Source organism: Neophocaena asiaeorientalis, unplaced genomic scaffold, assembly GCF_003031525.2.
Source record: "Neophocaena asiaeorientalis asiaeorientalis breed wild unplaced genomic scaffold, Neophocaena_asiaeorientalis_V1.1 scaffold39, whole genome shotgun sequence".
In the NCBI taxonomy this organism is placed as follows: domain Eukaryota; kingdom Metazoa; phylum Chordata; class Mammalia; order Artiodactyla; family Phocoenidae; genus Neophocaena; species Neophocaena asiaeorientalis.
The window spans coordinates 6,964,320-6,972,064 of record NW_020175670.1 but is presented as its reverse complement, the minus strand read 5'-3'; the positions used below and the strand labels follow the sequence as shown (position 1 = coordinate 6,972,064).

At 41.7% G+C, this 7,745-nt stretch overlaps 1 protein-coding gene across 1 annotated transcript in view; it reads left to right on the top strand.

Annotated features, from left to right (window-relative positions):
- The first annotated feature begins 6 nt into the window (after nt 1-6).
- The window catches only part of KLHL5 (kelch like family member 5), a 74,594-nt gene continuing 66,855 nt past the window's right edge, over nt 7-7,745 (top strand). Inside the window, exon 1 of the mRNA XM_024731744.1 lies at nt 7-148. The gene's annotated coding sequence lies outside the window, so the exon portion shown is untranslated. The remainder of the gene's footprint in view (nt 149-7,745) is intronic.

The window sequence follows — 7,745 nt, the reverse complement described above, 5'->3', positions numbered from 1 at the left end:
TGAGGCTGCCGGGAAGGGGCTGGGGGCGCCCGAGGGGCCGAGCATCCCTCTCCTCGGCCCGCCGGCCCCCGTTCCCCGCCTTCCCTCCTTCTCCCGCCTGGCCGCCCCGCCCCGCCGTGACCACCGGGCGCCTCCAGAGCCCGACGCGGTAAGTGCGACTTTCTCCTCGGCGTCGGGGATGGGGCCGCAGAGGGTCGGCCGCGCGCCGAGGCCCGCTCCCCTCTCCGCGCGAGCTTCCCGCCCGGCCGCGGCTGCCCGACTCCGGACGGGCCCTCGGGGAGGCGGCCCCGGGGCGTCTCGGTCCGGAGGGGTGGGCTAGGCGGGGACTTCCCCGAGCCGCGCCCGGGGCTCGAACCCCGGCCGGGTCTCCCGCCGCGCAGCCGAGAGTCCTGAGCGGCGTCTGGGCTGCCCTCGAGTTGTGCAAAGTTCTGGACGCGGCGTTTGTGGCAGGCCTGCTGCGGCGTGGGCTGCTGTCCAGAATCAGTGCTTCCTCCCCGTCCTCTTCTACCAGTAAAACAAAGTGGAAACCATATCGAATTTTTTTTTCATTGTTACCCGCAGGCGATCATAATCTAAGTTTTTAAGTATGTAATTGCCTCAGCCCCGGAGTGTGGAGAATCAGAAAGAGACTTGATTTCAATAAAAACCGGCGTGTCTGGTTGAAACTTTTTCATTTAGGCGTTTCAGTGCATACGCAGGGATCAAAAGCTGACGAAGAAAGTTTATTGAATCAAAGAGTAAAGCACTTCTGCCGTCTTTATTATCATTCCGTTTTTTAAAAAAATTTTTTTGAGTAATAGATTCCTAAAATTCAAACGGTACAAAAGAGATACACAAAGTCTCTCGCCCCACCCACCAATATTACCAGTTTCTTGTGCATCTTTCCAGGGATCACGTATAATGCCAATGTTCTTCTTTAAAACAATAAAGTGAAACTGTTGTGTGTTAAGTGCCTAGCAGTTACTGGTACCCAATAAATGGTAGTTGTCCTTACGTTTCCAAAAGAGTTTAATAAGTCTTTTTGGTATTAGACCGCTGAAAAACCAGTAGTAACTTTTCTTCTGGTTTAAGCGTTGCGAGTTTGATTATATTGTGAATGTGTATGTTCTATTGGCTTGTCATAACTATGTGGATACTTTTACACAAAGGTGACACTGATATTTTGGGGTAATGGGACAGGGAGGGAGATATCAATATGAAATTGTAAGAAAATAGGACTTAGTATATACAATAGATTCAAAAATGATTTGAAGCAACTTAGTGTCCATATGGTATTGTAGGGTAAAACAAAACTAAATGAGAAAAATTGAGGCAGAGCAGGGGAAAATATGACTACAAAGTCAAGGGTAAGATAATACCAAGTGCATAAGATTCTGTACTAGAGGTGAGTGACAGTTTTGGCTCTGGGCTTCCCTAGCAGCCAGGCAGAAAAAAGAGAGAGCGTGGAATATAATAAGTTTCAGTGTGTTTCTAATTCCAAGATAAAAACAAACCAGTTCTCCTGCATAAGCACGACATTTTCTAGTAATGAGGCCTGAGAGGAACATTTTCTCATGGGCCCTAATAAAAAGGAAGATTGTTGTGATGTAGTTGACAACAGCTTTAAAATATCCCTACAGAAACTGATGAATTTTGGTTAACAGTGTTCTTCAGTATAGGACAATGGTAAGACTCTAAAGGTGAGTTCTCTGAGGGCTTAACTTTATGCATTCATAACGTTTAGAATTACCTAGAACAGTATTTCCCGAACTGTGTTCTTAGGCATCAGAAATTAGTAGTTTATTTCTTAAAAGAAGATTCTGAGCTCAAATAAGTTTGAGATAACTGGGTTAGACAAATTTCAATAGTTTTTTTTCTCAATTTCTTGGCTAATGTTCAAGTTTACTGTCTTAAAGGGGGATGTATTGTGTGACCTTTTCCAAAATTATTTGACTATGGAACACAAATTGAGAACCACTGAACCTGTAGAAATGGGTGGCTTGCCTATCCTTCAGGTGATTCTTTTTTTTTTAAATTTATTTATTTTTGGCTGCGTTGGCTCTTCGTTGCTGTGCCCGGGTGTTCTCCAGTTGCGGCGAGCGGGGGCTACTCTTCGTTGTGGTGCGCGGGCTTCTCATTGTGGTGGCTTCTCGTTGCGGAACACTGGCTCTAGGTGCGTGAGCTTCAGTAGTTATGGCACATGGGCTCAGTAGTTGTGGCTTGTGACCTCTAGAGTGCAGGCTCAATAGTTGTGGCGCACAGGCTTAGTTGCTCCGCGGCATGTGGGATCTTCCCGGACCAGGGCTCGAAACCCTGTCACCTGCATTGGCAGGCAGATTCTTAACCACTACGTCCCCAGGGAAGCCCCCTTCAGGTGATTCTTTGTGAATATTTCTTACAGCTGAGGTTTGATAAGAATTAGAGAGCAAAGGGTTTGAGGTTAGCCAGTTTATTAAGAGCCAAACTGAAGATAATCTAAAAGTCAGAATTTTTTTTTTTTTTTGGCTGTGCTGCATATGGGATCTTAGTTCCCTGACCAGGGATCAAACCCTCGACTCCTGTGTTGGACGTGCAGAGTCTTGACCACTGGACCTCCAGGGAAGTCCTTAAAAGTCAGAATTTTATATATATACTATATATCAAAGGAAAAGGCTGCTTTTCCCTGGAGTTCTTTTTATAGTTCCTCGTTGTTCTGCAAATTGCCAAATGATCTCGAGAACTTTTTCCTGGTCTGTGCTTCAGGGTACTCAGGGTCTTAAATTAAACTAGGTTTAGGCAAGTAGAACTCCTTAAAGGTTGACTTTTATTATTCTTGGATGTAAATATGTCATTAACATTTACTTTTTATCGTAAACACTGTTGGTACTATTACTATCAACTCCTAGAATTCTGTAGCTGTAAGAGATCTTCTTGGAAAGCATGGTACATAATGGAAAGGGGTTTGGAGCCAGAAAATCTGGGATTGTGTCACTAATGTGCAGGGTTGTTTCCAGTAAGTTTATGAACCTCTCTGAATCTGTTTCCTTATTTGTAAGATTAGAATGATGAGAGCACACAATTCATTCAATAGATGTTGAGAGTCTAGTAGATACTGGGTAGTAGAAAAACAGCTTTAAGGGCACAAATGAAATAATGTATCAGGAATCCTTTACTGTCCAAATTTTTTCTGTTCTTGAGTGTAGATGGCAAGAGTTTGAACAGCAAGGAATATCATCCTATTCCAATATATTTAGTCTCTGAGTTTCAGATAGCAAGTAGTGAGGGGTTGAGAGAATGAGGGATTAGTCCAAAAATTTATTTGACTCCATCCAGTTGTGTTTGGATTTTGAGAGTTTGGATAATGAGTGATACTTCTATAAGAAAGTATTCTATAAATGATGCAGTGCTGTACAAAATGTTACCATTCTGAAGACAATGAGAGGGGTTTGCAGAGTATATCAGGTAGGATAAATAATGGTGTGGTAACAAAAGCCCTCACATCTTAGTGGTTTAAAACAACAAAGGTTTGTTGCTCAGTCAGGCTCAGTTAGGGTCAGCAGGAGAGCTCTGTTGCAGTAATCATTTAGAGCTCCAGGTTGTCAGAGGCTCCATCTCAACACCTGCTTCCACATTTGTTAGGGAGGGGAGAAGATGTGATAAATTGCACATTGGCTCATAAGGCTCTACATGAAAGTGACACAGTAACTTCTACTGCCATTTCATTGGCCAAACAAGTCATATGACTGCAACCCAACTTCAAGGAGGTGGAGAGCTGCAATTCTATCTCGTGCCCAGAAGGAGGAGAACGGGAATAGTCTTAAGAACAATCTAAGCAGACTTTATAGTACAAGTTAATACAAAAATCTGAATAAATCAGATCCAAACTGTGTTTTTCAGTACTCTATTTAGAGAATAGAAAACAGCATTCCTTTGTGTATGTATATATATATAATCGTAGAATTATGCTAATGAGAATTTAAAGAACGTATTTTATTAATTGGAACTGAAATGCTTTTGAAAACTCCCAATTAGACAAACTGGCCAAGTGGATTTCATTATTTTTTAATTACATGTCCATTCAATAAACATTTGTTAAATGTGGTGTGTATGAGGCAGGATGTTAGATACCATGAGGATAAAAAGATGAATGGAAAGTTTATACCCCAACAGAAAATAACTATAATTGAGTTCTCTCTCTTTCCCTTTCTCTTTAAAACAACATTAAAAAAAAAATTAACAATCTTTCAATATGATAAAACCTGATTATGTATATATACATTGTTACACTTTGCCTCTAACCATCTTTTTTGGTCTTAGGGATTATTTGGTGACAAGTTATAGAAAATTAGTTAAACTAATTTAAGCAAAAAGAATGTTTTGTTAGAAAAGGGATATAGCTTTATGTCAAAGAATCCAAGGGCAAGAAGTGCAGCTGAGTCTCAGAGGCAACTGGCATCAATAACAGAAAGTTAGGAGCTGGGCTGCTTGCCCCTCTCCAGGTCTATATGATTTCTTGCCAGTGTCTCTCTCTGCACGTATACTTAATTCCTCTTTTTCTCTGTTGACTGGTTTTCTCTATTCTGCTGTTAAATGGGTGTGTTTAACCTAAGAGTTCACACACTTAAAGGAAGCTAACTAGAGCCTTTAGCAGTTCCAAAAGAACTACTTTTTTTCTAAGTGCCACATCTTGGTTAGTTCTTAAGTTAACCACTATCAGAATTTGAAAATAATAGAGTTGGCCCTAAAATATCAATATAACAAGTTAGGGTAATTGACAACTTTGTAATAAAGGAGGCAGTTCTAATAGCTTAGGACGAAAGAAACCTGTGATGCTGGTGAAAGTTCTACTACATAATTAACATCAGCTTGCAAATATCCTGGGACAGCCTGATTAGAATAATCAGGATAAGAGGGTAGAACTAGAGCTGACTTGTGGCAACAATATCCCCTCCCAGAACACTGGCAAATGCCATCTCCATTGTAATCCTTTTAGCCATCCCTTCTCCCTCTCCCAAGGTACAGACTACTGAATTGTCTAATTCTTATAAGTCACCTACTTTTGATGCTAATGCAGGGTTCCCTGGTTTCTTCGCATGGTTAATAATGCAGAAGGGAGCACTTAATAGACTGCTTTACGCTGTTCTTTTCTATCCTCCAAATTGGTCTAGACACTCTACTTGGCATTTTACCCTTTAACATGATCGCCATATTTCCCCACCAACTTAACCTATTTTTATTCTTGATAAATTTCCATTCTTTTTCTGTAAACTGTGTACTTAGCTTCTCTAGAAAAGTTCCCTTGCCATTCTTTACCTATGCAATATCTCCTTTAGTTTTGGTTGAAAAACGTCCGTAGCTTCACCTTAGCAGACGGCTGAAGGGATGGACTGTGGAGAGGTAGTATATGTTACCTGGAAGAGGGGATCCCCAGGAACAAATAACAACAGAGGAAGACGAGTAAAAGCTGTGTAAGAGATCAGGTGGGATTTGACAGGGATACATGTTAGGCTAAAAAAAAGAAAGAGGAAGGGGTTGGGTTCAGATTGTAGAACATCTGGAACGTCATTCTAAGATATTCTTATAGTCTTGTTGCTGTGCAAATGAATGGGTCTTCTTGGGTTCAGACTCGTAAAACTACCACAGGCTTGTTTACTCAGAAGGCTATCAGACAGGAACCACAGCTTGCCAGCAAGGCAGCATCACATATTACTCATCAGTGGTTGTAATCCTCACAGCAAGCCACGTAAGCCGTTCATGTAGCACCTGGGAGACATCTCTCCCCGTGAAAGCTTAGGTGCCAGGAGACAAAGCTCACAACAGGAAGATGCGAGAGCTGAGTTGGCTTAAAATCCTCGTGTCCCACAGGCGACAGTTCTCTCTTACAGGATTCCATAGACTTAGCTTCCAGGGTCCCCACAGGGAATGTGCCAATTACAAGAGCCACCACACTTAGGAAAGTCAAAGCTATGGCTTCTTAAGAGGTATTTATAGTTCATTTATCATTCCTCTGAATCCAGATGCAAATTTACTAATCGGGGGGATCATTTTTATTATAAGCAATGTTGCCAGGTAACATAGTCAAAATACATACTTCCATCAGATTGCCAGGGGAATAGAGCCAAGAGAGTTAGTTGAAGGTTAGTAGTAGAAGGGAAAAATTTTTTTTTTTCAGTACGCGGCCTCTCACTGTTGTGGCCTCTCCCGTTGCGGAGCACAGGCCCCGGATGCGCAGGCTCAGCAGCCATGGCTCACAGGCCTAGCTGCTCTGCGGCATGTGGGATCTTCCCGGACCAGGGCACGAACCTGTGTCCCCTGCATCGGCAGGCGGACTCTCAACCACTGTGCCACCAGGGAAGCCCGGGAAAAAGATTTTACCCACACTTGTCATTATCCACAGTGTTTTCCATAGTCCTTTTCATTTGGGAAGTACTCAATAATCTTCATTTTGCTTATGTTAATGTAGTGTGTTTTAACTCTTCGCGACAGAAAGTGAAATAGAGAGCTTGAGAGAAAGGGAAGACTGGAAAGGTAGGCAAGGACTACTAGGTTGTCAAAAACACTGAACTCCATACTAAAGACCTGGGCTTTTATTTATCTTGTAGGTGATCAGGGAAAAAAAAAGTTTTAAGTAAGAGTGATGTCAAGAATTACACTTTGGAAGGTTAACTTTGGCTATAGTGTGAAGAGCAAATTAGAAGAGATTTAAATTTGAGGCTGTTTGGTTCATTTCTAGTAAATATTTGCCTTTCTTTGGGGAGATATTTCTCTTATAAGCAGAAAGAGGGAATATTCAGTTCTGTGCTCTGCAGTTTAGAATTGCTGGACAGCTTCAGCATGGTCCACTGGATGGAACCAGTTCATCTTTCTAAATTTATTCGCCATCCCCCCCAACCCCCAACTTGAAGACTGAGAGTTTGGGAGGACTGCTCTGAACTGCCTGAGAACATTGGATTAACACTAAGAAATAATCCTCGCCTCCACTGGTCTCCACTGATCGCCATTTGACTCACTAGCATGCCTTAGTTTGCTTTTTGCCAGAGTTAAATTATAGAACAGTCTTTTGGTGGCTTTTTCACTTCTTTTCTTTCTTTTTTTCTTTTCCCCTTTTTTTTGGGTTTGGTTTGGGTTTTTTAGGCCTGGTTGTAGGGCAAGCCAGGGAGTTTCTTTAATAGCTAACTGGTTTAACATTTGTAGTGATTAACCATTTCTAATTATGAGCAGTTGAGAAACCTAGTGCTTCATGTTTTTCTCCTCTCTATTGCTTACATTGCCATTTTTACCCTTTCCTTACCCAGCTTACACTGTTCCATCTAATATAAAATACAGTTCATAAAATCTGATTGATCCTACAGCAGAGTCAGGTTGATCTGTGATGGGCTCATTATGTTCCAAGAACTCAGGCAATTTTGCTCGATTCTATTTGTGTCTAGAGAGTACTGATTGATTACTTTTTCCCATCACCATAAAGCTACAAAGAAGACAAACACTTACTGGATTTAGTTCAGGTCAGTAAAAGACAACATTATGGTTATACAGATTATTACTTTTTATGGTACATAAGACAGCTATGTGCTCATGCCAAACGTAAAGTATCCAGCAGGAATTTAGCAGTGGTTTGCCATCAGATTTATGGTATGATTTTCATCCTTGTGCCACAGCAAATACATACTTAAATTCACAAAATCTAAGGAGGTGGTGCTAAGGAAGTCTTTCGTTTTGACCTGTCATCAAGTCAAAGGGCTGTTTTCTTTTTGTTTGTTTGTTTTTTGTTTTTTTGCGGTACGCGG